A 27,351-nucleotide genomic window follows, 5' to 3' on the forward strand; every position below is an offset into this window, starting at 1 on the left:
ACGTTGTTTACTGGGGATTGTGTTATTCCTCTGCATTATTTATTAATCTTCTGCTAATGGTACTGCATAAAGAAGTGGCACTTGTACAGGAATTTCACATACAGCAGGAGGATCAGTTCCAGGAGGTATTGTAACCAGGTCAGGTTGGTGTAGGGAATCCTGCTGGGCTTAGTTTTGACAGGCTTTGGAAAAGAGAAGATTGTTCAGGAGGCATTTGGAGGGAAGGAGGGGGGTGTCTGTGACTCACCAGGGAACAATGATCACTGTGAGGATAAAGGGCCAGGCTGGAAGAAGACGTGGAGACAATAGGGAATTCCTGGTTCAGCGGCTTCAAGATTCCAGCCTGAAGTACTAGAAAGCATGAGAAAATTAAGTGTTTAGGAGGAAGCTTTAGGAGTAGTAAAGGCAGCTGGTGAGAGAAAGCCAAAAGTAAAGAGACAGCAGGGTTTACTACACGCTGTACCTCGAAGCGGATCCTGGAAGGCTTGAATTTGAGGCAGGAGTTGGAAGAAGGGATGTACAGAAAAAGATGACCTGTGCAGTGAACGTGACTGAACCGTTCTTGACTTGCCTGTAGTGCCCGACAGCACAGACCTGCCTGTCTGCAGCCTCAGCAGGGCTGACAGGCTCAGCAGAGGGGTTGGGGTGCTCTGGCTACCTAGGGACAAGAGGCCATGGAGGTCTATGAAGTTTGCAGCACGGATGGATGGGTGCTCCCAGGATGGGTACTGGTCCTTCCTTGCGTTTGAAAGATGTCCGGTCTCTTTTCAGAGGTGGGACTGGTATTTTGGGAGGTGGCATTATTCTTTCACTCAGCCACGAAACTGAAATTGGCCAAAGTACCTGCAGTCCGGTGGTTTAGATGGCAGAAACCAGGAGCTTTCCTCCAGCAGGAGGAAGTCACACGAGTGGTGCAGACCATCGTAGAGTGAGAAGCAGAAGTGAGAACTTCTGAAATACCGGCCAACTCCTAGTCCCCAGAATACCCAGACAAAAATGCAGTGCTCAAAGTGGTTTTTTAAGCTTCATTTTACCCACCACTTTGGCCATGTCAGCATTAGTCAGGGAACACCCTACTTACTGCTTGAGACTGTTCCCATAAGCCAAGGGCAGGTCTAAATGGTCGCTGCCTTGGTGTCTCTTCTAGCTGAGAATCTCAGTGCTGAGCTGGTGCAGAAATATTGAGGTTGGAGGAGAGGAGGAAAAGCCGCCACGCAAACACAGCTTGAAGGGCTGTCCTTCATTTTTCTGAGTGCAGTGTAAAGCCAACTTTGTTAGATACAGTCAGATTGTGAACACGGGGAGCCTTGTAGCACAGACGGGCTTTGCGAGGAGCTCCATTAGTTAGAGCCAGGCTCTTCCCTCAGCCATCACGTACAGCACAGCTGAGCCACTGCCGCTGAGCAGCGCTGGGATGCAACTTCTTATTGCATACAGCATTGATGCAGAACGTGCAACAAGTACATACAGCTGTTGGCTGTGTTTAAGGGGTTTTGTTCTACAGTTATTGTAAGTCTTAACACTGCGCAGCGACCTACAGCAAACCTCATTCTGTGCAGCAGTCGTGGTGGTGTAGGTAGTGCTAAATGCACTGAGAAGTTACAATCGTAACTGTGTGGTTAACCTGTAGGTTTTGAATGAACCAGGCTGTGATCGACACAGCTCTGTTAATCCACTGTGTCTAATGGAGCAGAAGGTGACTCAGGCCAACCATCTCAAATGCCTTCAGAGAGTGTTTCTCTACCTTGGGAGAATCGAAGATCACCTGAGATCTGGGACTTGAGTTTTTAACAAGCCTTATCCATTGGGGAGGGACAGACCATTTCGAAAGCAAAGTGCTGATGAGTCCAGGACTGATAAAATCACCCTCGGATTTTTTGGTGTGTGTGTGAACTCCTAGAAGTCATCTATGTTGGTATAAATGAGATCATTTGGCCTAATTAGTTCCAAGCTTAATTAGCAGTAATTATCCCAACATGGGAGTAGTACTCGAGTAGGAAGTACTGAGTCCTCGATTAGATAGATCTCTAATTGGTGTTACAATATTGTAATTAAAGCGTGCTTGTACGCCTCTGCCTCTGCAAGTGATTTGTTTTATGTCTGATTAAACGGGGAGTCCGGCAGCCTCAAGGAGGCCAGGCTATCACTAGTGATTGAAGCAGCGTATTATTCTGTGTTATAGGAAAGAAATGATGAATCACATGTACTGGGAAACACTGTGGGCCAAATTAATCCTTTGAGTAATTGCTACTGGAGTTAAGGAAATTACGACAGGGGTGAATTTGGCCTCAAGTGCATAAGCTCTATCTGTATATCACACACTTAAACAAATACTCATTTGAATGTGCAGTCTGGCAATTACACCGTCAGACGAGTGCAAGTAACTTAATCTGCGCTTGTGATCGCTGGGTCGCACGGGTGAGTTTGTTTGGCTGCTGGGTGACCATTGTTAGATTGCACACTCTGCTCACGTTTGGTGGGAGGCGGTGCTCTGCATCCCGGGATGCATTCGGCAGAGCTTCAGGGCAACTCTCCGTGTCAGGGTGAGACCCGAAAGGTGCTGCTGGGGTCAGCGGGAGCACCTTGCAAAGGGAGGAGATGGACAGATAAAGCGGCCTCTTTTCTTGCAGCACCGTTACCTTTAACTCAGCCGGTCTGACCCTCCCCGGCAGCAGACACTTCAGAAGAGCAGGTCAACAGGTGGTTTTTTGGAGAAGTTGAAGAAAAAAGAGAGCGAAACGGGAACTTTCTGAAATTAGTCAGCTTCAAAACATGAAAGCTTCCTATGTCTTTTTAAGAAACCACCTCCTTAGGAGTTGGCAAGTGCACTGCTTTATTACTTATCTGTTCGCTACATGAGTGGGCGACTGTACTTCCTGATTTGGTTCTTCAGTATAGAGAGATCATCAGCATAGGTCTGTAGAGGACAGTAACTCCTCGCCTACGGAAAGTAACAAATAGGAATAAGGATGCATGTATCTTCTGGTTGTCACAAAGGATTTCAGAGCACATTCGAGTCATATCCGAAGTAAAATGCCAGCTTATTTCTATTTTACAGCTGCAGAAGCTGAGGCACAGATCAGTTCCTTCTCTTGCTGTAGCTCATGGAGCAGGTGTGTGTATGGCATTTGTGTGGCAGCACCAGGAACGCGGTGCAGATCTCACCCTCTTCTGCTTCACCCACAAAACCATCTTTCTTTCCCGATGGGCAAAGTCTAGAAGGAGGGAGATCGTTTGAGCAAGGGAATAAAAGTACACAAAATTCTGTTAAAGCATATTAGGGTTAAGAATTTAAACCCCCCCCATATACGGGAATTCAAAGGAAGGGTTTCCATAGCAGCATTGCTTGCCCATATTGTATATACACTGTTTTGCATTGCTCTCATGATGTCAAAGGCATATTCTAATATCTGTGTGTGCAATATGTCTGAATCAGAGTTGCTATGAAATTTAAGGCTGAATTACACCACAGAGGCATATTCTTGTGCGGTGCTGGGAGGAAATAATAGAAGTAGGTTTTGTTCGGATTTTTCTCCAGTGATACGTTTTTCTTAGAAAATTGCTGATTTGCCAAAACTGTTGCTATTTTTGGGAAAAGTTGATTCCAGTTTTGTGTCCCATCTTGGAAAAAAAAAAGCCCTGAGAAAAGTTTTGAAGCTGTCAAAAGGAAGCGCTTCAGGAAGATAAAACGAAATCTTGCATTTCGTTAATTTGGTCGTAGTTTCTAGGTGTAAGTTTGGAAAACGATTCTCTTCCCTTGATCAGATATAGAAAAATCATTTGAAATCTCTTAAAATCTTGAAGGAATAAAACCAATTCCCTTCTCTTTCACCCTACATAGTCCTGAACTGTCCTGAAAGTGAGGGGTGACAAGGGAGCAACTGCATCACTCACACCGTGGGTTGCAGTGGGAGCAATGGGAGAGGTTACCCCCAGTATGAGCAGTTGTAAAGCGGAAGAAAATGCCTGTGCAGTACTGCTCGAATCTTTCAGAATGCCTGACTCCCTCTGAAACCCCCACTATCACCTGGGTATGGTGGGGTTAAGCCTTTGGACCAGGAGGGTTTTGGATGGGAGCCACTGCTTCTCACATCGTTAAACCTCCCTTCAGCAGATGATGGGATCTGAGTGAGGAGGGAGCCGCCTCTTCCTCATTGACACCCCACACACAGGACGATGGGGCTGAACTTCTCACCTCCTTACGCACCAGCAAAGCGCCTCTTATGTGGCAGCACGGCTCTTCCCTGTTCTTGCTCCCCTCTATCCCCTGCTTTCATCCGTGCTCTGAAGCTCTCTGGGGGAGAAGGAAGGATGTTGCGCCCAAGGCTGGGAAAGAGTGCTCGCGCTCATGGAAAAGCCCTGTGAGTTGGTTTGGCATCACTCTTCCCGCTGGCAGCAGTGTTTCCTCACTGCCAGCATTCCCAAATGTTGGTGTAGCCTGTATGCCAACGGCTGCGTTCTCCCTGCTCCCTCATGTTGCAATTGCTAATTTCTATGCCTGTGCCTGAAGAGCTGTAGTTTAGACTTGCTTTGCCATGCATCGAAGCCGTGCTTGTTTAGGAAAGAAACTGCAAAAAGGGTGTGGGAGAGAGGAAAGAGAAAAGAGCTGGTTTTTTTTTCCCCCCTATGTGGCAGTGGTGGATGCTGGGTATTGGAGAGAGACAAGCTGACAAACATCTGAATGAGTGGAAGAGACTCCTAACCCAAAGGGAGGAGTTGTGGTTTAGGTTAAAGCCACAAAGGAAGTGAAGGAGGTTACCACTTTCCTGTCTGTGGGCAGGAGGTTCTCCTTGTGCTCATTTGAAGGCTTAGCTCTAGCTCATTCCTCCCTAGGAACATACTCATCTGTGTACTTCTTGAAAAGCATTCGGTCTGGCGTCTGATCTTGGGAGTGACAAACATCCCCTTTATCCACAGAAATCAGCAGGAGCTGGGAGCTAAAGAACTGGGAATCACAGCCTAATTTATGGAGCCAGATAGTCTAAAGCATCTTGTTAAGCCATGTGTCTGGTGCTGGAGTATATAGTGTATTTCTCCGTGCATCTTCCTCTTTGATTCCAAGATTGCTGATTTTGTTGTGAGTTTCCATACCTCCAGGGCCTGCTGGCTCCCCACAGGTCTCGCTTCTCTCCTGTTCCCCAGTGATGAGCAAATTGTGTAGCTATCCTGCTTGGATTTAGTGGTCTTGTGTGCTGATACAGGGCAGACTGTGAATGTATCGGGTTCTTACCAGTGTGGCCTGTGGTCAGTGTTTTCATTGATTTTCACTGCCTGCTTTTCTTTTAACGGCTCAGAGGCTGTAGCTGTATGTGGTCAAAAAGTTTGTTGTCTCAGCTCTGTAGCTTCACTCTTCATCTGCGAGGAGATGAAACAGTACAGGAGTGCTCTGACAAGGGAGCAAACCTTACCCTGAGCCTGAGGGGCGCTGGCCTGCAAACCTGAGCTATCACTTGGTGACTGCACAGCTCCAGCACTGCCAGTGACAGCGACTTCAGTACGTGCCACCAGTGCCTTCCGATCCCGCTGCGCTGCTGTACATGAAAAGAGCATCTCAAAGATGCTCCCTGAAGAGCCGGTACATGATCTCTGACCTTCCATTACCAGCTCACCTTAGCCTCTCACCCTGGCCTCAGGGTGCAGCACGGTCATTTCATTTACCAGGTGTGACAATCGTGTTTTGCCGTGTGAGGATGATTGCTCTGTCAGGTGTGTTACAGTGTCTGTTTGGGGGTTTTTGTTGGATTTTTCTTTTTTGAAGGCTTTGTTAGAACTACAAGATATCATTAAAGATTAAAGTGTGGCAAACGTGTCCTTTTTTTTCAGAGTGTTTCCTTTTAGAGACCTTCACGGTATTGATTGCAAGTAGATTTTCCTCCTCTGTTTTAAAACATTTCCTTTGCCTATGGATTTTCAACATTACTTACTGGATCTGTGTGCAGTATGTTCCCCAGACTATATTATCCAGCCAAATTCCCTTACTGTTGGCCTTCAGGGACCACTTCTGAAGCTGGAAAGACCATTCATTTGCAGCGTTCACTCAGTCCTGAGCAACTATCCAGCGTTGCACCCTCCTTACTCCAGGATGTACGCTGTTGTCTTGCTGAGCCATGGTCCTGCTTTCAGCATGTGCTTCAGTGGGTCCCAAACCCAGCCTGGCAGCAGCCTTGAGCTACCCCTTGCTTGGAGTGAGCAGAGTTCGTTTGGATGTTTTAGATGTAAAACAAACTCTATGATGGGGAGGTGAAGAAGCTGGAGTGGTAAGCAGCTGAAATTGTAAGGTCATTTGGTTTTGGTATCAGTATTATGTTGCCTGATCTCATCCTTGTGGCCATTAGAGCGGGGTGCGGGGTTTATTTTTGGCGAGGGCAGAGGGCTCAGCAGGGAGGCTGGAGTGCCAGCGCAGCACAGAGGAGTGAGGTACCACTGCCCTTTGAAGGGCAAGTGCCCATGAGGAGCAGGCTGAGGTCCACCAGCATCGCTCTGCCCCAGGATGAGGCCCTGTGGCCCGTGTTCTGCTGGTGGGTTACAGAGCTCTGTGACAGCCAGCTGTGTCCCACCTCGTGTGGGTTCAGCCATCCTTTGGTGGATCATATGTGTAAGTCATTGAAGACTTGGATTCAGACCTTAAAGCATCTGGCTGACGGTATTTGGCTTTGTTTGCTGTAGTGTTATAGCCTTAGGGCCACAGAAAGTGCAGCTTTATTGAAATCATTGGAGTGGTGCTTGCTTATGGCAGCAGGGAGCTGGGGACATGGGTTTTTGGAATGTGTTGCCAGGAACTTAAACCCTTTTCCTTGGGAAATGCTTTGTAAGGATGGCTCAAGCAAGTGCCTGGGGAACATTGTCCTAATGGAAACAAGACATGGGAATGATCGGGTCTCAGAACAACTCTTATTTCTTCCCCACATCTGTGACTTTCAGAGTCCACCATCCTAAGGTTCAGTCCTTCTTTCCTTCCTCATTACCGTCAAATCTTAGTTTTAAAGCTCATATATACCACCAGGAGCTGTGACACGACGGGGGACACTGCAGTCTCTGCCCTTGGGGGAAATGGGGACTCGGTGGCAGCCAGGCAGGCTGGGGTTGTGTTAGTAGACAAAACGGCAGAAATCCTGGTTAGCTGGTTCTTACATGGAAGGTACCCGTGCTTCAGCATTGAAATGCTTACAAGAGATTAGTGCTACAGCCTTTGATACTGGATACTCATATAAAAACAATTACCAAAAATGCAAGTGGGTCTTAAAGACACTGTAGCCAGTCTATTACCTGCATTCCTTGCATGCTGGCTGGGCTGCTGGCATTCGTTTTGTCGTGGTTTGAGAGAAAGGACAGGCAAAAGGTACAGGTTGTGTGTAGGAACAGCCCATCTTGTGAGCAAGCCAAGGCACAGAGGGTGTATCTCATCACAGTTGCGTTACCGAGGCAGGTCCCCTGTGCAACGCCGTCTCACATGTTAAATGGATGCTCTAAAATACAAGGATACAGATAGAAAAGAAACATGCTGTCCTAGGTGTCTCCCAGGACCTGCAAGGCAGGTATTGTAAGCAGATGTATTCATGCTAGGGAATAAACAGATACAATTTAAAATAAGCTGGCAGATTTTGTGCTCAGATGGAGCAGGAACATTCACGCAGTCTGTTATTGCAGTTCAGCTGTGAGAGGACTAGCAAAATGTTTGGGCAGAAGTATGTCCAGCCATGACATCTGTTGCTAAAGTGGGCCAGAGTTTGCACCGTAAAAGTGCACAAGCGAAAATGCAAAAGAGGGAGAGTGAAGCATTTCCAGTGAGTGAAGAGCTAAGCCACAACTCTCAAGTGTCCTTTAATAATGAAGAGTCCTGGTTTTCTTGGTGTTGTCCTCTATCATCTATGACCTTGCAGATCTGAGAGCTGCCGATGATTATTGCAGAAGAAAGTCAGCACCACGCTGATGATAAGCCAATATCTGAAGAGCAAGGGGGAAATCTGCTTGTTTTCTTTGGAAGGATCTCACTGTTTTATGTAATCTTTGTACAGCACCCGCAAATCAGTGACTGGTACTTTTGAAATGTATTTCCTTCATCAAAAGCTATTTGAAACAACAGGTAGCACCTATCCATTCAGTCTAAGCTCCCTTGACGTTTTTAAATGACAGATAATGAAAACTGTCTTCATTATTACTCAAGCAATTTCATCAGACTGTCACCAGCAAACAATGGCAAATTAAAGACTGAACAACCCTCAACTCTACTCTCCGAGGTATGCGTGTGAGAATACCCGATGTCTTTTCTACAGCTTCTAGGAAATAGAAGAGGTGATTTCTCAGGTGGGAGGAAGTGTCCTGATGTGCGAGGTGCTAGAGGTCAACAGGAACATGTTAAAATCTGTCTGGAAACCAGTGGTCAGATGGCATAAACAGGGAGCACAAACGCGTGAGTGATGGTGGGCGAGAGATGCGGCTTATTCAACAGAGCGCTGAGTTCTGCGATGCCTTTGGTTTATGAATGGATGTAAAGCGTGGTGCCAAACAGAGCATATTGCAGTTGTCTAATCCATAGGTGACAGAGGCAGGCGTGATAGTAGGCAGAGCTGCCTCCGAGAGGGCTCATCAGAACAGCCCAGTCAGCCTGGCATTATTGCTCCCTGATCGCGGGGAGCCGGTCTAGGTCCCTGGTTCTGAACCTAGCTGAAGGAGCCACTGTTCCCTCCCCAGCCAACATTGCTTCAGGCTTGCCTGGGCTGAGCGTCAGTCACCTGCGTCCTTCCCTCTCACCCCCCCGAATTCATAGACTTAACCAAGCTGCCCCCCACAGTTAGATTAAAGGGAGACAGAGAGCAGAAGGGGCTTTTCACAATAAAACATCATTTAGATGAGATGGCTGTGGTGTGGAAGAGGCTAGCACCAGGGAGTGAATTATAGGGGGCCAGGGAAGAAAGAGGCTGTGGCAGAGAGAGGGTTGTTATTGGAGGACACAGGGAGCAAAATGACTGAGATAGAGGGTGTAGATAAATAGTTGGAAATAGCCACAGTGGTGTGATTTGGAAGGAAAATCAGTCACTACTTCAGTCACCAGTGGTGCTCAGTTTAGGGAGCCGAGTGGTAAATTACAGGCAGGTTAGGGCTGCAAGAACATCTGTGACCCTGTGAAGTGCTGGAGAGAGAAAAGTTGCAGTAGCAGTGAGTAAGATTCAGATCTCATCTATCTGAGCATGAGTATCTCAAGGTGAAATAACAGAAGGAGAGGAGGCGGGAATATTGATTTCTGCCTCACAAAACAGACAACAACGCCTACTTTTTCATAGCAAGAATTTAACCATTCGCTTTAATGGGCCAGTCTGCAGTACTGTGGGGGCTTGGTTTCTTCTTTGTGTGCAATCTCGAGGGGAAACCATGCTGAAGTTGTTTGTATTTTATTGTAGGGAGAGACATGAACAGAATTTCACCCTCAGACACGTGTGCGCTGGCTGCAGGGGCAGCTGTGCTCTGTGAGTGTAACCTGCCCGCAGTTGTTGTGCGGCCGGCGGGTACCCTGAGCAGCCGGAAGGTGAAGGAGCAGCACTGGGAAGCACAAAAAGCCCGTTATGCCAAGAGAGCTGTTGTATGTGTTGGCGACAGATGACTTCTGTCTGTCTGAGGGCAGACTTGGCTTCCTTCTATTTATCCCGCGAGAAGGATGCTCCTAATGAAAGGTGCTTTCTTCAGCTGGTCATGGATTTCTCAGAAATATACCTTTGGGAATGAAATCAGCCTGGAGAAGGATCCAGGAAGATCTTATAGCAGTCTTCCAGTACCTAAAGGGGGACTACAAGAAACCTGGAGACAGACTTTTTACAAGGGCAGATAGTGACAGGACAAGGGGAAAGGCTTTAAGCTGAAAGAGGGGAGACTGAGATGAGCTCTTGTGCAGAAGTTCTTCCCTGTGAGGGTGCTGAGGCGCTGGCACAGGGTGCCCAGAGAAGCTGTGGCTGCCCCATCCCTGGCAGTGTTCAAGGGCAGGTTGGACACAGGGGCTTGGAGCAACCTGCTCTAGTGGAAGGTGTCCCTGCCTGTGGCAGGGGGTTGGAACTGGATGAGCTTTAAGGTCCCTTCCAGCCCAAACCGCTGTGGGATTCTGTGGTTCTATGAAATTTCCTTTGATTGGTTTTACGCCACGAAAGCACACACGTGTGTAGCCCAGTGACAGAGAACATGGCTGGTAGCTGTGCAAGGGTGCTTGCTGTCTTGGACTAGGCTCAGCAGGCGGCTCAATGGGAGCAGGAGGTGAGTTTGGCAATTTTCTGAGCTGCTGCCGTGTCTCTTCTCATTGGGGTCAGAGATGGTCAAAGGGAGCGCACAGTCATGGCTGAGAATCTCAAAAGGCTCGAGGGCCAGGCAATTCCACAGCCAGGTTCTCCTGGCAGCACCGCAGTACGCAGTGTGTGTTAGCAGTTCTCTGTGAAACACAGCGACAGTGTACCGGGAGCAGTGTTCCTGGGCAAACGTTGATTTTGGAGTCTCCTGTATGCCAAAATTTCCCACCCTTGTTTAGTATGAGTTCGTATTTTTCCTTGTGCTTCACAGACATATGTTTCTCCAGATTCTGTTTACCTGATTTCCCTTCTGATTCAGTATCTCTTCTCTCCTTTTTCTCCCTTTTTTTTTTTTTAATCATAGGAGGTAATGCTGAGCATTTATCTCTGTGGCTGTGTGGTATTTGCCTCATACCTGCTTATTGACTTGAGAGATGACTTTCTAAATAGGGCAAGAGCTTCCTGCAATTGGAATGTTATAAAACCTGGGATTTGTTCATCACGTTAGAGTTTTGATGGGGGATAATGTCTTGAAGGGGGGCAGACCAATTAGAAGGCTCTCTGGAGATCCCTAGGAGTATTTTCACTGTAGGCCCAGTTCTGTGCTCCAGCCCAAACTTGATTAAGGCTCAGATTGTTTGGCTGTTCAGGTGCGAATAGGAAAGCACAAACCAACTGTTCCTCTCTTTTTGGTGTAGCTAGGAAAAGAGAGAGCAAAGCCTTTCTTGCCCACCTGAATTTGCCATCACCTGTACGCTGTTGTCACAGGGTGATGTGGTGCAGCCAGATCCATGAGCCAGTGTCCTTCCTGACGGAGAGCTCTGTGCACTGTGCGGCTGGCAGGGCAGTAGTAATCGGTACGGGGGAGCTGCAAGTGGTCTTATGCCAGCAGTGGGGACAGAGGGAGGGGTGTGTGTGTATGGATACTGACATTGATGCGGGTACATGTGCCTTTCCCTTCTCTGTAAGTCTGTGAAGTCTCACCCAAGTCAGGGTGCAGAGGGACTCTTCACGCAAGCCAAGTTAGGAATGTTCTCCGGTGTTTGCAGCACTGATGTTCAGCAAAAACTGGGGAAACTCAGGGCAATGTCTAATTCCAAAAGACACTGGACTCGAAAAAAAGCCACAGCAGTCTCTCCCCCTCCCCCAGGCCTGATTTCCTAATCTTTTAGGAATGATTTACAATAAATAAAAGGCTTTCTGAAAGAAGGGTTGTTGGGTTTTTTTTTTTTCTGCAAGTTAACAATGGATGTTAAACTGCCCTTCCCTGTGGTCCTTTCCCATCTCTTTCACACTGTCCAGCTTTAGGCTTCACCCTGCAGAGAGATTCATGAAGGCAGCTCCCCCGTGCCCATGCAGAGAGATCGCGGCGGGTATGCGAACTGTAATCACCTGGATTCCTTACAGAAATGGGCTGTTTCCTTTCGAGAAGGCTCATTAGAGCATGCAGCCACGGAAAACTCAAAGCTCAGGAGAAAGAGATTTCGTAGAGCCTGATCTCTCTCTTGTCCTGCAGCTCCTCTGATCATTTACACCAGAGCAAAAAGAGGGCAAAACCCCCCAAACCTAAAGCAAACAAACAAAGCAAAACATCCTCCTAATGATGTGTGCTCTTCGCTTCCAGCAGTGACAGCGTTTTACACCCACTTTGTGCAGGTGTGCATGAATGGGGAAGTCGGGAGGCAGTACAGAGAGCAAAGCTCTTAAGGAGTTAGTGGAGTTTCTCTGCTGGAAGGTTATAATCACACTGAAAGAGGGAAATCTTGCCTCTGCAGACAGGAAATCTGTGAAGCAATTTCAGCACAGAGTTGCCGGAGATAAAATAGCCCATAAACTGGAAAAAAAAGATAAATAAAAAGAATTATAAATGTAGGGGACACTTAGCATTGTCCAGATGTGCCATGTCAAAGCTCATAGCTTTGGCTGCAGAAGAAGTGGTGGACAGGCTACAGATGTGCACAGTGGCTACATCTGTTACCTGCAAGGAGGAGCACCCATCACTGGTCCTGTGTGTATGGCAGATTCTTCTTGATGGTGACCGGTTTTCTTGAGGGAAGGTTTTTAAGCATGAATGACTGAAAAGGCTCGATTTGCTGTTGCATTTGAGGCGGAACAGTGGAACGACTGTGTGGTTGGGGAAGAGGCTCCACTTCAGAGAGCGGATGGTCAGGAGCAGGGCAGGACTTCAGAAGAGAGCAGTGCCTCCAGCCTTCACACGCTGCAGCTCCGTGTCACCATTTTGCCTGTCCTCAATCCCTTCTTCAAAAGTGCCTGTTCCTCAGATGTTTCCACCTCCTCCAGTTGTGCCAGTTCAACCGCTTGCGAGGATGAAATCTACATCGGAGCTGGTCTGACGTTAAGGATTTGTTCTTGTTAGTAGGACCTTTAGAAAGAAGTTGGGCCATTTAAACAGCTCACCTGTGAGTGTGGCACAAGTGAGTGGCACTGACTGAACTGGCTCTGCTGCAGGTGAACAGTGCAATAGGGCCATAGCCCTACACACTGTTCACATTATTTGTGTGAGTAGCTCCATCGTGTTTCAGTGGGACTCTACTTACACATGTAAAATTAAGTGCTTGCACGACCGGCCACTTAAAGAGCATAAAAGCCGCGGTTGGGGTGTGCCATGCTCTGAACCATGTACAGAAAGCATGATGCAAATCCATTTTGCTGGCTGGCCTGTCTTGTCTGATCTGTCTGCTCTGCAGAACTGGAGCTCCTGTAGCACCTTTCCTTAGGCTTGGTTTGCGCTGGTGGAAGAGGACCCTGCTGATCTTGTGTCCTTGCTGCGGCCAGGGAGTTGTGAGGGGAGAACGCAGGCTGTAACGTCTCCAAGACGTTCTGGATTTGCTGGAGTGCTCTGAAGAGCCGGGACAGCTGGCTTCTCTGGGCACCTTCTATGAGTGTGGCTGAGGGAGGGCACGATGGGGCGATGCTCTTGAGGTTGGCAGTGGCCGCCCTGGGGTCTGGGGCTCTTCTACCTGAAATCCTGCCTCGCAACCTGTCATCACAGTTGAGATCATTTGGGAGCCTGTTGTTGTCAGTTCCCATGGTAAAGCCCTTCAAGGGCGGCAGCAGGAGGGATTTCTCAGCTGAGAATCCCTCCCTTGGGAATTCAGTGCTGGTGGCAGTTTGCTGTGGCAGATTCCCAAAGGTGGTGGGTGAAGTAGCAACTTAACTCTTGAGAGTGAAGCAAAACACCTTGATAGCTGCTATCCGGAGCCCCAAAGAGAGGAAGGAAGAGACATAAAGCCGTTGGAGGGGAGAGGCTTGGTGTGGTTATTTGAGACTGCTGCCTGCAGAGTTGCACAGTCATTTATAACTGCTTGAAATGTGGGGGGATGGGGTCGGGGGGATGGGAGGGGGGTTGGAGGAACCACAGCATCTGCGAACTAGTAGCATTCTGTGCTCCTTTTCCCTTGTCTAACTCCTCAAGGGACAAGACAGCGAAGTCCCGGCTCTGAAGAGGGGAGAGAACAAAAAACAAAAAGTCCGCTAACACCTCGTATTTTATCACTGCTCTTGTGTGTGTCAGGATTGAAGCACGGGACAGGGTTTTCAAAGGTACCTTCAGGAAGCAGAGGTTGGGTGCCTGCCTTCCTTAGGCTCCTCAGAAAAATCCCAGCCTCTGCTGCTCCGGGGAAACAAACTTCTTGTAAGCAAACCACGATGGGTCCCTGGCGTCGGTGACAGCAGAACCAGGTCTTCTGTTTAAAGCACCCCGAGGCATGTTGGTTCCTTACACCCTGGTTTGCTGCCTGGCCAGTCCAGTCTGTGCTGCTCCTGCTGTTGCAACCGTTCCTGGGCTCGGTGCTCTGAACCCGCTCTGCTGTGGGATGCATAAGGGGGAGGAGGAGTGGTAGGTGTTACATTGAAAAAGACATGTATCGATGGCAAACCAGAGAAGGCTTATATGTGGGGTAAAAGAGCAGGCTGAATCGATGGTGGCAAAGGTGGTGGGTCAAGTGGAGCTGATCAGTTTGGTTTCACCAACACTTCAGCTTTAGCAAGTGCCGCTGCCACCCCTGGAAGGGTACAGGCAGAGCTAGTGTTTGCGGATGAGTTGGAAAGACTGTCCAGAGACCAACGGTTTCTGCCTTTGGGTCATGGATCCTGGGAGCTTGTAGCCCGAGGGACTTGTCTAGAAAAGGTAGGGGAAAGGAGGCAAGAGGCAGCAGTGGTCTGTCCAGTGGGAAGTGTTCGGGGGGCTCTGGTCAGTGCATCAGAAGGGGTTGAAAACCTGCTGTTGAGAAGCATCCCCCTGCCCTGCCTCAAGGAAGAGTATCTGTCTAGGGTAAGAGGTGCGAATTAGCTACTGTTGTAGTGATCAGGAAGCCACACAGAGTTCATCAAGGATGTTTCCAAGCGGGCACGGACAAGGGGAGGAGCAGAGCGGGACAAAAAGAGAAAAAGCCCCTTAGGGACTAAAGGCTGAGCGGAAAGAGGAGGAGGCTTTATGTGCCAGAGCAACACCCAGTGTGAATGCTTAGTGTGAAAGGGTCTTCTTCCAAAGAGCCGGGTTACTCAGAAGTGGGAGTTGGACAGGGTAAAGAGCGGGTCGCCTGAGGATAAAGGGAGAGGGAGAACGCACTCCGCATTTCCATTCACTTCTGTTGTATTGGCAAAACAGGTTATTCAGGCACCGTGGATATGCAAAACCCATCAGCCTGCTTTCTCTGGTTAGGCTGCAGCGGTTCTGTGCATGTGTGCCACGGGTGGTTCGGAAAGCTCTTCTCCCAACCCACGAGATCGCCCATTTTAAGAACATTTTGTGGAGGTGAAGGAGAAGGATTAGTGGACGTTGAAAGCGCTCTTTTCACGGAGTAAGTCGCAGGCTGAAAAGGGCGGGGGATTGCTACAGATCCTCAAAACTCTTAACTGCCAGCCGCTTTCAGGCTACACGGATGTTTAATCCCCCCAAACACGGAGCGTTCGTTCAGGATAGGGCCCTTGAGCATATTTAGGAGTTGATAGGTTGTGTCTGTTTGTCATTACAGCCTGGTTCCTCCCTGTTTAGTTGCAAGCTGCTGCTTAACCCAGGGCTTTCTCCCATCGGAAAAAGGCCCTCAGATCTCTCGGGGCGGCTCCATCAACCCGCCGGCAGCGGGTGGGCAGGCAAGTTCCCTCAGCCATCAGGTAGGAGAAACACGCTTCTCCTGCAGGAGCTCCCTCCCGCTTTCCTCCCGCCGTGCCGGTGGCCAGCCGTCCCCTTCCTGCTCCTGTGGCAGGACGCACTCCGCGCCTGGCTGGTGGCGAGGGGCCGAACCCCCGCGCTGCCTCCCCCTACCAGCCGGGCCCCTCGGGGGCTGCTTGCAGCGCCCGCCTCCCCAACGCATCGAAGCCCTTCCGCGGGCGGCTGGCGCTGCCGGGAGGCCGAGGCGGTGCCCGGTGGAAGTGGCATGGCGCGATCTGCCCGGCCAGCCGCAGCGGCGCCGAGCAGGACGGTGCTGCGGGGAGGGCTGGCAGCGCACCCGGCCCCTGCGTGCGCCTCCTCCCGCGGGGGCCGTGCGGGAGGCCTCGCGGCTTGGCGGTGGTGGTGGCGAACGGGCACCCCCCCTTCCCGCCGTGTCCCCGCGCCGTTTCCGTTAGGGGTGCCGTTAGGGGGCGGGCCGCGCGCGCCGCCTCAGGGGAGCGCGAGGTGCGGGGCGGTGCGGGGCGCCCCTCCCCTGCGGTCCCTTTAAGAAGCGCCCTGGGCGCGCGGTCTCTTTAAAAGAGGGGGTGCGGGGGGGAAGAGGCGGGGCCGCCCCGCGGCTGTTGCGGGGGGACGGACACACAGGCTATGTTAATGGCCGGGGCGGTGCCGCGGCTGAGCGGGGTGGGGTGGGTGGCGCTTCCCGAGGGCACGGGGGGCGCTCGCCGCGGCGGGGCCTGTTCCTTTAAGAGCGCGGCTGCTACCACCGATAGGCGGGAGAGGGGGGGGGAAGAAGGGACGGGACACAATCTCCGCCCTCTCGCTGGGGAAGAAGAGGGGGGGCGGGCGAGACCACTGCCCGGAACGGGGAGTAAGAGGCGGTCCCGCCGGCAGAGTGAGTAGGGGACGGTACCATTCCCGGGGCGGGGCGCGCGCGACGGGCGGTACCATTCCTCTCTCCTGGTTGCGGGACGCGGCGGGAAGGGGGGGGGGGGGAGGCGTATTGAAGAGGGGGGGGAATGGTGTGAGGAAAAAGGAGGTGTGGGGGGGGGTGGGAGAGCGGGCGGGGGGGGAGCATGCGAGAGGGGCTGCGATGGGCGGTACCATGTGTGCGGGAAGGAGAGGGGGGGAGGCGCTGGCGGACAATGGAGCCTGTGTGTGTTTGCGGGAGGGGGAAGGACCCGCCGTCGCCGGGGGGAGACGCTGCGCCGCCCCCTCCCGCCCGGGGCTGAGAGGAGAGCCTCGGCCCCCGCGCCCTCCCCCACGGCCCGGCGGTGAGTGAGGGGGGAGGCGGCGCGGCGGGCACCGCGCGACCACCGGCACCGGCCGCCGCCGCCCGCCCGCCCGAAGTTTGAGAGTTGGGGGGCGCCGAGGGGAGCGGCGGCGGAGGGCAGCGCTGCCCCCGGGGTGCGGGGTGCTCCGGGGCGGGGAGGGGGGGGGTGATGCTCCGAGGTGCGTGGGGTGCCCCCGGGGCTGCGCTCTGCGGAGGGCCGTGCGCGGGGGTGCCCCGAGAGAAGGGACGGGGGGAGCCGTGGTGCTGAGGGTGCGCTGAGGGGGCTGTGTGCGGTGGAGGGATGTGTGGGGTGCAGGGGGTGCTTTAAGGTTTGTGCTCTGTGGAGGGATGTGTGGGGTGCAGGGGTGCCCTGGGGCCATGCTCTGTGGAGGGATGTGTGGGGACCAGGGGGTGCTTTAAGGGTTGTGCTCTGTGGAGGGATGAGTGGGGTGCAGGGGGTGCCCGGGGGCTGTGCTCTATGGAGGGATATGTGGGGTACAGGGGGTGCTTTAAGGCTGTGCTCTGCAGGGATATGTGGGGTGCAGGGGTGCCCTGAGACCATGCTCTGTGGAGGGATGTGTGGGGACCAGGGGGTGCTTTAAGGCTGTGCTCTGTGGAGAGATGTGTGGGGTACAGGGGGTGCTTTAAGGGCTGTGCTCTGTGGAGGGATGTGTGGGGACCAGGGGGTGCTTTAAGGCTGTGCTCTGTGGAGAGATGTGTGGGGTACAGGGGGTGCTTTAAGGGCTGTGCTCTGTGGAGGGATGTGTGGGGACCAGGGGATGCTTTAAGACTGTGCTCTGTGGAGGGATGTGTGGGGTGCAGGGGTGCCCTGGGGCCATGCTCTGTGAAGGGATGTGTGGGGACCGGGGGGTGCTTTAAGGCTTTGCTCTGTGGAGAGATGTATGGGGCGCAGGGGGTGCCCGGGGCCTGTGCTCTGTGGAGGGATATGTGGGGACCAGGGGGTGCTTTAAGGCTTTGCTCTGTGGAGGGATGTGTGGGGTACAGGAGATGCTTTAAGGCTGTGCTCTGTGGAGGGATATGTGGGGTACAGGGGGTGCTTTAAGGCTGTGCTCTGTGGAGGGATGTGTGGGGTGCAGGGGGTGCTTTAAGGCTGTGCTCTGTGGAGGGATGTGTGGGGTGCAGGGAGTGCTTTAAGGCTGTGCTCTGTGGAGGGATGTGTGGGGTGCAGGGGGTGCTTTAAGGGATGCTTAAGGGGGTGCCCGGGGCCTGTGCTCTGTGGAGGGATATGTGGGGACCAGGGGGTGCTTTAAGGCTTTGCTCTGTGGAGGGATGTGTGGGGTACAGGAGATGCTTTAAGGCTGTGCTCTGTGGAGGGATGTGTGGGGTGCAGGGGGTGCTTTAAGGCTGTGCTCTGTGGAGGGATGTGTGGGGTGCTTTGGGGTACATGGGAAGCCCTGGAGCTTGTGCCGTATGGAGCTCATTGCATTGTGGTGCAGGGGATACCCTGAGGCCGTGCTGTACTGAGGGGTGTATGGGTTGCTCTGGCTTGCAGGGGATGCCCATAGAGGTGCTGCTGTGTGAAGGGATGTGTGGGGTGTCCCAGGTTGCTCTGTGGTGTGTGGGGTGCCCTAAGAGCTGTGCTACGTGGAGGTGTTCATGGGATTCTCTGTGGTGCAGGGGATGCCCTGCTGCATGGAGGGATGTGTGGGGTGCTCGGGGTCACACTGGGGTGCATGGGGTGGCCATGTGGCTGTGCTATGTAGGGTGCCCTAGGCTGTGCTGGGGGTACTGGGTGCCTGCGTGGCTGTGCTGCATGGAGGGGTGTGGGGTGCAGCACTGGGGTGCTCTGCAGGCCCTGCTGTGCGACTAGGTGTGTGGAGTACTCTGTGCTGCACCAAAATGCGCTGATGGGGCTGTGCTGGATGGAGAGGAGGGCAGCACTGGGTGGGCTAGAGAGGTAGGTCTGAGTTTTTAGTCCCAGCAAAGGATAGGGACATAGGATAGGAGGGGCTGCAACACCAGGGCTGTTGGGGCTGGGTGTGCAGGCTGTCCTAGCAAAAAGAATGGGGTGCAAGTGGGGTGAGAGCTGCATGTGTGGAATCTGCAGTGGGGCTGAAGTGAGGGGCTGGGGGACAAAAGTCTATGGTAAGGGTGCAGGGAGCGGGGTACGAGGTGACGCATGGAGTGAGGGGTGCGAGATGGTACCTGGAACATTAGATCATCCGGGCTGTGCTGTGAGGGAGGGATTGAGGGGCTTTGTTGCAGGAAGAACTGAAATACGGGTGGCCGCAGGAAGGGATGCGGAGAGGTGGATGAAGAAATGTGGATTATGAGGTATGCTGGGAAGAAGTAAGTTGGTACACGAGGGAATGGGTGTAGTGATGGGAGGATGTGAGGAGCTAAGACTTGAGTGGTTGGGAGAAAGAGGTAGGAGAGTGGGACTGTGGTGTTGCGAAGCACTGGGTGCCTGAATGGGGGCTAGGAAGTGCTTTCAGCTCAAAGGAGGTGGTGCACATGGCTGTAAAGGGAATTATAGGGGTCCAGAGCTGGGAAGCAGTGTAGATCGTTCAGGGGAGCAGGAATCCAGGGAAGCAAAGCATGTGGTGTTGAACTGGTATGTGGGACAGTTGTGCAAGAGGAGCTTGTGGGAGAAGGTCTCGTATGTAGGGATCATGGGGAAGAGCAGGGGAAATAGGTGTATTTGGAAGTGTTTGGTAGGTAGAGGCACTGTGTGTGTGTGCGTGAGAGGCAGTCTGAGCCCTGGCCTGCTGCGGAGGGGCGTATGGGGGCTGTCAGTGGGATGAGGGGCTCATTCTGCAGAGGTGCTTAACCTCATCAGGTTAAGGGCTGGATGGCAGTGGGGAAAAACCCCCAACACTGGAGACTTCGGATGCTTAGGGAAATGATGGAACAGGTGGATGCATGCAAGCAGCAAGGCTCCACTTCTAGGATGAGAGCGAGCACCCTGTGTTTCTGTGTTGTCCAGCTCGATGTCCCTGGGCCACTGTGTAGGTGACGGGATGATGGGACTAAAAAGGCCTCTGATAGTTGAATGTTTGGGATGTGCATGGTGGGTGTTACTCTGGGCGGGTAGGAAAAGCATGAGGACACAGATGGGAAGAATCCAATGTGACAGTCAATTGTGGGTTGTTATTTGGGTATGAAATATTAAGGTGGGATGATGACATGGTTAGTGCTTTAATAGTAAACAAAATGAGACATCAGGAGGCTGGCAGGCAGCAAAGGAAGTGTGAGAAGTGGCACAGGGCTGCGGAGCGGTGGAGAGCCCACCAGCATGGAAGGGAAGGTGCCTTTATTCTCCAGGTGCCAAACCTAACTTGGGGCTCTGAAACTGCTCTGGAAATAACCATGAAACTCGTGGTTGCTTTTCTGCGTGAGGACCCTCAAGTCTTGTAGCTCTTAGCTTGTAAAGTAACATCTTCCCGTTAGTTTGGGCATTAGCCTCGCTGACTCTGGGGCAGAGGAGAAAAGGTTGGGCCAAAGCCACGTTTGTCTCATTAAGCCTCCCTGTTGGTGACTAGTTGCTCTACTGTCAAAACACAGTTGGAGGAAGCGGGGGAGACAGTCCTTCCAGTTTTGAGGGGTTCCAGAAACGTTTTTATTTTCCTTCAAAGTATTTTGTCCTCAATTTCTCTGTGAGAAGCCCACACACATCTCTTAGGATGCTCTGAAGCATCCTTAAATATACCAAGCTTGAAAAGCAGGAGGGGGGGAAAAAAAAAGTAATGTAGATATTTTTCCCCTTTCTGTTCTGTTGGAAGATAATATTTGGTCAGTGATTGCTCAAAATATAACAAAACCAAGTGTGGAAAGCTAGGCAAGGCATTGCATGGAATCAAAGTAAGAGTGATCACAGGGTAAGGGATGAATTAACACACCTAAACAGCTTTATTCCTGTCTTCTCGGTTACCTCTTCCCGCTGTGTGTTGGGGCTGTGGTGCTGTGTGCAGGGGGGTGTTACGGTGCTGCACTGGGGGGGCTGAACAGAGGCTAAAAGCACACGGTTGTGCTGCGTTCACCCCAGCGGAGCACATGCCCATGTCCTACAGACCGAGCAGCTTTCTCTTAGGCATCACGGCGGGATGGTGGGATTTTATACCCATTTTGGACAAGTTGGCATGATGGCTCTGTGGGGTGCTGCTTGGGGTGGGGGGTTTTGGTTTGGTTTTTTGGGGTTTGTTTTTTTTTTCACCAGTGATCTCCAAAGAGATTATTTTTAATGAATGTGTCCTTCTTTTTTCCTTACTCGCAGCATAAAAATGGCTCAAGGGCTCATATTCTTTCCCCGTCTCCCTTGCTGGCCCCTCCTTAAACAACAAAAGAAAGGCATCTTTCTTTTTTTAACTTGGAGTTAGCAACGATGTCACTTTGGGGATTTTGGGCTTCTCTTTTTTTTAATCTTAAATCTCTTTTTTGGGGGGATGTTGGAGTCTCTTTTTTGTGGAGTGGGGTCTGTGGATCCTCGGGTCTCTGCGCTGTTGTGAACTCTTTAACACCTTAATTGAAGGGGTGGAGATGCTGAATCACTAACAAAGAGCTCCTTTATCCAAAATGTTAATCAATCATTGACGTTAAATAAGTGTGAACAAAACCAAACAAAAAAAACCCCACCCTAAACAAGTTTTTGTCTCAGTCCCCCTCCCCTTCAGCTGCTCATCTTTGGTCAGGAGAACACCAGAGATTCTTTCGGGGGGTAGATTTTGTGCGTGGGGATGTACTTGGGTTTGGCGACGTTTGGTAAAAGTCCTGTTGCTGATTCACCAGCGTAGTTTTCCTACTGCAGATTATTGAGCTCGTAGATGCAATAAAGATGTTTTGGGAGCAACTGCAGTCTGCTCTGGTGTGAGGGGAGTAGCTGCGCTATGACAGCGCTGTCGTAACCATCTTTTTGTGGGCTCGGGGTGGGTGTGCAGAGGTGCCTTCTGAGTTTTGGCGTTGAGGTTTTTTGGGAGGGAGTATTTTGCTTTCCTCTCTTGTGATCAGTTAACTTGTTTATCAGTCAACACAGTCTGCTGAGCTAGGTGGGACCTCAGTTTTAATGTGGAAGAAAATAAGTAGGTTTCTGTTCGTACTACCAGAAACTTTATAGATCTCTTCTGTATATTATGAATACAAAGGGTGTGGGCTCGTTCTTCCCTGTGCTTCCCCCTCTCCCTCCCCCCCCCATCTTGCATTTCATCTTTACAGCCATGTACTTGGATTGTTTTCAGTTAGGGTTAGTCCTCAGCCAGAGAAACTGCATTTGTCACTAAATACCCAAATATAGAAACTAAGGGCAACTATAAGCCACAAGGCTAAAATATTCACATACAGCAGCTTCTCTGAGCAGTTTGTGCACCCGAGGTGGATAGGAATGGAGTACCTCTGATCCATATGTCCTAGCTCTTCAAAGCCTTGCTGCTCTGTAATATCTTGACTTTTCACAACTGTTTCTACTTGTTTGTTTCTAGACTGTTTTGGCTCTTGAGTTCCTGATGTGGTGTGTCAATTCTGTTGCCTTACAAACTGTGCCAACGGCTTAGAAATTTTGTTGGATCTCTTACAAATTCAGATGAAACCCCTCCCCAAAACTACAACAACTTTATCCTGTGGAGCAATTTATGCTAAAGTGATTATTCAAACTAATTCCCACCTTAAATGTGAGCTGTGTTAACTAGCAGAGTTTGATCTCTTCTGCTTTCTAGAAGTTTACCAGACTTTCTTTAGAGTGATGCACACAGCCTTCATAAAATCCTTCTGTCTAGTCTGCATGGCCTTGGACTTCACAGAAATCTCAGTGCCTCGCTAAGGTCTGTGGTCTGTTTACATAGATATGAAGTCCTTTAACCCAGGAAGATTTGCTGTGGGCTTGGATTTCCTGCTTACAAGCTCTGCTGGAGTCCCTCTAGCCTTCCTGCTGGCAAAATGAAGGTGTTAACGTAGGTTTTCGGAGCAACTTGTGAATGGAAGGAGATTTCAGGGATGAATTTCTGTCTGCTTTGCCTATCACATTTAAAACTGCTTTCTCCCTGTACCTTTACTTGTCAGAGAGGTTTGGTTGTTTTTTCTTCTTTAAAAGTTTAGTGATTTTGGAGCTGGACCTCCTTTGGGGTAGGGACTGTGCAAGTGCAGAACAGGAACCTTGCTCATAATAGGAGTTCCAGTTAATCTTGAAGAACTCAAGCAAAAAAACCCATCTGTTGGGGGAAGTTCCTGAAGAGTCGCCTTTAAGACCACGCAGATGCTGGTTAACAACAATAACAAACCCTAAGGTGACATTTGAATGTGTGCTGAAGCCAGATGAACTGTACCAATATTGGCTGTGCTTTATGTTTCTGAAGTGGGGTTGTACTTTCGTTGCACACCTTTACCTATTGGCCTGCCCCCTTTACCTCCCTGGCAGCATGCCTATGGCATTTCTTTTGGTGCTAGAGACTGGCTTTTGAGGAGACCTTGGCTTTTGCCCCTTTTGACTCTGTACCACCCTTCTGCGTGTGCTGGTACTGCCGCCGGAGCAGCTTGATGCTGAAACGGGTCGAGAAACTCATCTGGATTCTGAGGAGCCTGGCAAAAAAGAAATGATTATACTCAGCCTGCATCAGTTTGCCAAACTGGTTCACAGTTTGGCCATGCAAACGGCTGTACGGGCACATCAGACAGTGTGGTGCAGGGGTGGAAGTAAATATTGGTAGCAGCAGTTCTTTAAGCTGACGTTTCTGCCAAAGGAATGCTCATCTAACTATACCCCTAAGAGTCTGCTAAACTTGCTAAGTGTTATTTACACCTATTTGTTACAGCTTTCCTTGCCTGAGAACAGTTCCTTCAGCTTACCTTGTTCTTTTTGCCAAAAATGTTTCTCATCTCTGAATATGTGTGCAACGTATAAAAAGAGAAACAGTCTTTAAGAAGCTTTAAACCGGGCAAAAAGAAGAGGATGGTAGCTCAGCTATGGAAAAGTTTCTGCTGCTGGAAGACTTGTCTGATGGTACAGAAGATGTAGTGTAAATTGACGATAGACTATTTAGTATGGTTGCAATTATGCAGTGAAACTCACGCTGTGAGAATCATCGGGAGCAAGAATTCAACAAGAGTTAAAAAGGATCAGATGTCTGTACGAGTATGAAGAATATTCAATTATCATAATCGGTGACAGTAGAAATCTTGGAAGAGGTATTAAGCCTGTGGTCTAAACCTTGATTTTCATTCTGCTCTAACAGATGTGCTCCTATATTGGGAAAGAGAGGGAGGGAACAGCTTGTTGTGCCTGGGTTTGCTGCCAGGTTCTTGCACACTTCCCTTGTGTGCAAGGGAAAGTGAAACTTGATTGTTTCCAGTGTGTGAGATGTGCCATTAAACTGTACATGCTTCTGGCTGGATCCTGAAACAGGTCACCTGTCTGAGCCACCAGACTGGGGCTGTTGCAAAGTGAACTGCTGCTACCTGACTTTGGGCATTTGTTTACTCCTAATTCTGTGGGCTGTTCTTACCTGCTCTCAGCACAGGTTTTGATGTACTTGACAACACTCACTGCATTCATTTTAAAGACTGTTACGAAATTGCAGTTTACTATATCTGAAGAAATGAATGTTATCTCTTTAGAGTAGAGATAGACATTCTCCAAGATCCTTGTTTTTCAGGCAGACTTAAAAGTAGAGGTGAGCTTTTCCTTGTTTGGTATCTGAGAAGGAGCTTATGGAATAGGGAAAGGAGATGAAAAGTGGAACTGTAAGGTGCTTGGCTTGTTTATTTGTTTTTAAAGCCTCGGTAGAATCCATTAAATCCTTTTGAAGGCAGGAAAATGGAAAGTATGCTTTACCAGTGACATAATTCCTTTCAACAAAGTAGGGTTGAGAGGTGGTAGAGCAACACTGGCTGAGAGGTGCTGGAGCAATGAATGTCCTCTGAGACACTCAACTGAAAACTGGGTGCTGTAGTCTTGAAAACAATACTGGGTTTAAGTGCTCTTTGGTGGTGTATGGCAAAAAGAGTCTGTGGTACTCACTGATTTAGGTGCATATGGGAAGGAGGGAGAGCTTGTGGCTTTCTGTAGTGGCTTCAGAAGAGCTGTGATTTGGGCACAGAGAGCCCTACAGCTGCCTGATGGACTCCTAGCATTTGCAGTTACCCTGAGCCGGTTGTCCTGTTTTCGTGGCTGTTTGGCCTCTTAAGAAAGCGTGCCACTGTATTCTTGCTGCTTAGCTCTGTGGTGGGGCTGTCTGCATAGCACCAGAGCAAGGCAGCTTCAAATTGCTGACCCCTCTTGTCACCGGATGGTCCCCATGTGCCGCCTGTTGTCCTCTATGCCTTCTGAACAAAGGGTGCAGATATCTGCTTTACCTTATCAGTAGCATGGCTGGGGCCCATGGGCTCTTTTAAAACCAGGTTAGGTTGGATTTAGTGGTGAACTTGAGAACAGAACCTGGCTCTTGATGTGCCTGCGATTTATTTACTCGACCACGTTACTTATGCTCTACAAAATCCTTCAAACCTGTGAGTCTGCTTGTGCCTGTTGCATGAGGCTATCGTTGCCGCCTCTTCAGTGTGGATGGAATAATGCCAAACCTGAAGGAAAATTCGGGTTTAGTGGTTCACTGATTAAAAACACTGGGTACGAACAAGTACTAGACCCTTTTCCAGGTTGCTCAGAGCTGTGCTCTCTGCTCTTTGCTAAACTGACTTCTTCAGGCGTCTTGCTATCGCTGTTCCACTGCCTGTGAAATGGCAGCGTTGTATCTGTGTGCCAGTCTGGTTTTGTTTGAGGATTGATTAGAAATGTATTTGCAGTGTAATATAAAACAAAGCTGCAGCCCGTTGAGGTGAGCAGCCCCAGCTTCTGCAGCCAGAGCTGTTCCAATGGAGGGTTTAGGCAGTCTTAGGTATGGAGAAACTTCTCAGAGCTTTTGTTAGCGGGGCTGAGGTTTTCCACCATGTTTTATATGTATGAGCAAGGAGTAAAGAACTTCAGGCCAGAATGGGTTGACAGCTTGTTAGCAAGAAAATCTTTTCTTCTGCCTCTTAATAGAAAAAAGTATTTAACCTTCTTGTGGTTGGGGATAGAAAGTTGAAACTGTCAGGCAAATAGCCACCATCCAGCAGAAATGCTTCTGAATGGTCTTGTGAAAGCCAGCTTGGATTTGACAGTTGTGAGCCTTTGAAAATAGTGCTCTGTTTATCCAGTACAGTAAATACTTTGAAGCACTTTAGGCTGTGCTGTCCATTTGTGGCTAAATAGGCAAGTATTAAAGATGTACATCTTGTGTTGAGGGAGGGAGGATCCTGCAGCAGTTGCAAGTGCGTGCTTTTCATGCTTCCATAAGATCGTGGCAAAGCAGTAGATGGGATAATAGACCTGATTATAACAATTGCTTAATTTCTTGTCAGAGTAACATTTTTACATGCAGTGTTGTGAGATCATTTAGGTGACCTCATGTTATTTATCAAATGTCAGTTTTTCATCCCAGCAGCTTTGATATAATCGTGTAGCATCGTGGAGTACTGTGTTCATGCAGCCTTTGCTTGCTGGAGTTCTTTGAAGTGCTTTACTCCCTCAAAGAGTCATTGCTCTGTCAAAGATCCTACATTTAACGACCAGGAAGCCAGCGTAGAGCAGAACTGCACTGTGTCACTAAAGGTTGTGCTGTATCTAACATGCCTAATCGTGAGTCTAAAAGCAAAGAAATGAGAGGTTCAGGGCACCAGGAACCCCTCGATGCGCATCTTGCCCAGCGGTAAACTGCCAGGGATACAGTCTCTCGGCAGCTTTGTCCCTGTGGGAATGCTGCTTTGCAGCTCCGAGCTCCCCGCGTGTGAGCGCCTGGTGCTGTGAAGCAGCAGGAGGGCTTGTGTGAGGGAGAGGAGCAGAGGGAAGGCTGGTGGCAGCAGTCCTGAATGAGAACTGGGCTTGCTGGCAGTGCCGAAAGGTAGCGATGCTCGGGGGAGCCTTGGGAAACTGCTCATTTGGGATGAGAGAGACACCAGATAGCTGTGAAGATGAAGGTTAACATGAGGGAAGGTGTGTGGGTTGCCCCCAGCAATTCTGAGAGGCATCGTGTGTGATGTCCCCTTGCAGCATGCTGGGGATTACTGCTCGCTGTAGCGCTGGGCTCTCCTCAGAGGTCTGTCCTGTGCTGACCCAGCCCAGCCACACTTGGCTTATGAAAACTGACAAGATTGCAGCCCGAGGAGTTATGCCTGAGGATTGTTTCTTGTCTTTCATTCTGGAAGCCTGGCGAAGGGATGCCAAAATGAAAAGAAAAAGAGCTTGGGTTTTTTCCATGTTCAACTATCAGTGGTTATTTCTCCCAAGCCTTCTGCTTAAACAGTGGGGTGTTACTACATGTTGAAGAACAAACTGGTGTCTCCTCAATCGTGTCTTCCCATCCGTTATTTCCACATCTTTTTTTCTCTCCCCTCTCCACAGATTAGTTACTGAAGAACAGGCTGCAGATGAGCTTGATACAGGTGTCTTTTACCTATGACCCTTTGTGCTGATGTCTCTATTTAAATTTGAGAAAAAATAAACCCAGAGAAATAAGAGCAAAGAGCTTGCCTCTGGCTCCAAACACACTGCCTGCTTCCTGCTAAGTAGATGAGGTGAGAATGGAAGGTGAAGCTAGGAAAGCTCTAGCGTTATCCACTGGACTCCTGCCTGTACTGCTGACTGATGCTGGGGCTGTTAGCTGCTAACGTGGTGTAGGAAGCTGCAGAAGCCTGTTGGT

General features: G+C 50.1%; 1 protein-coding gene across 8 annotated transcripts in view; it reads left to right on the forward strand.

Annotated features, from left to right (window-relative positions):
- Positions 1-27,351, forward strand: part of BCL9 (BCL9 transcription coactivator) — a 59,789-nt gene that overhangs the window by 11,992 nt on the left and 20,446 nt on the right. The window contains exons 1-2 of one of the 8 annotated variants that reach the window (XM_030471604.1): positions 18,813-18,967; positions 19,548-19,641. The exons of 1 other annotated variant lie outside the window; for it this stretch is intronic. The gene's annotated coding sequence lies outside the window, so the exon portion shown is untranslated. Of the gene's footprint in view, positions 1-16,121; positions 16,295-16,326; positions 16,344-16,624; positions 16,674-18,808; positions 18,968-19,472; positions 19,642-27,351 lie in introns of those variants that run through there. 6 more of the 8 variants (XM_030471606.1, XM_030471607.1, XM_030471605.2 and 3 more) reach the window with 6 other exon arrangements.

Source organism: Strigops habroptila, chromosome 2 (genome assembly GCF_004027225.2).
Source record: "Strigops habroptila isolate Jane chromosome 2, bStrHab1.2.pri, whole genome shotgun sequence".
Classification (NCBI taxonomy): Eukaryota; Metazoa; Chordata; class Aves; order Psittaciformes; family Psittacidae; genus Strigops; species Strigops habroptila.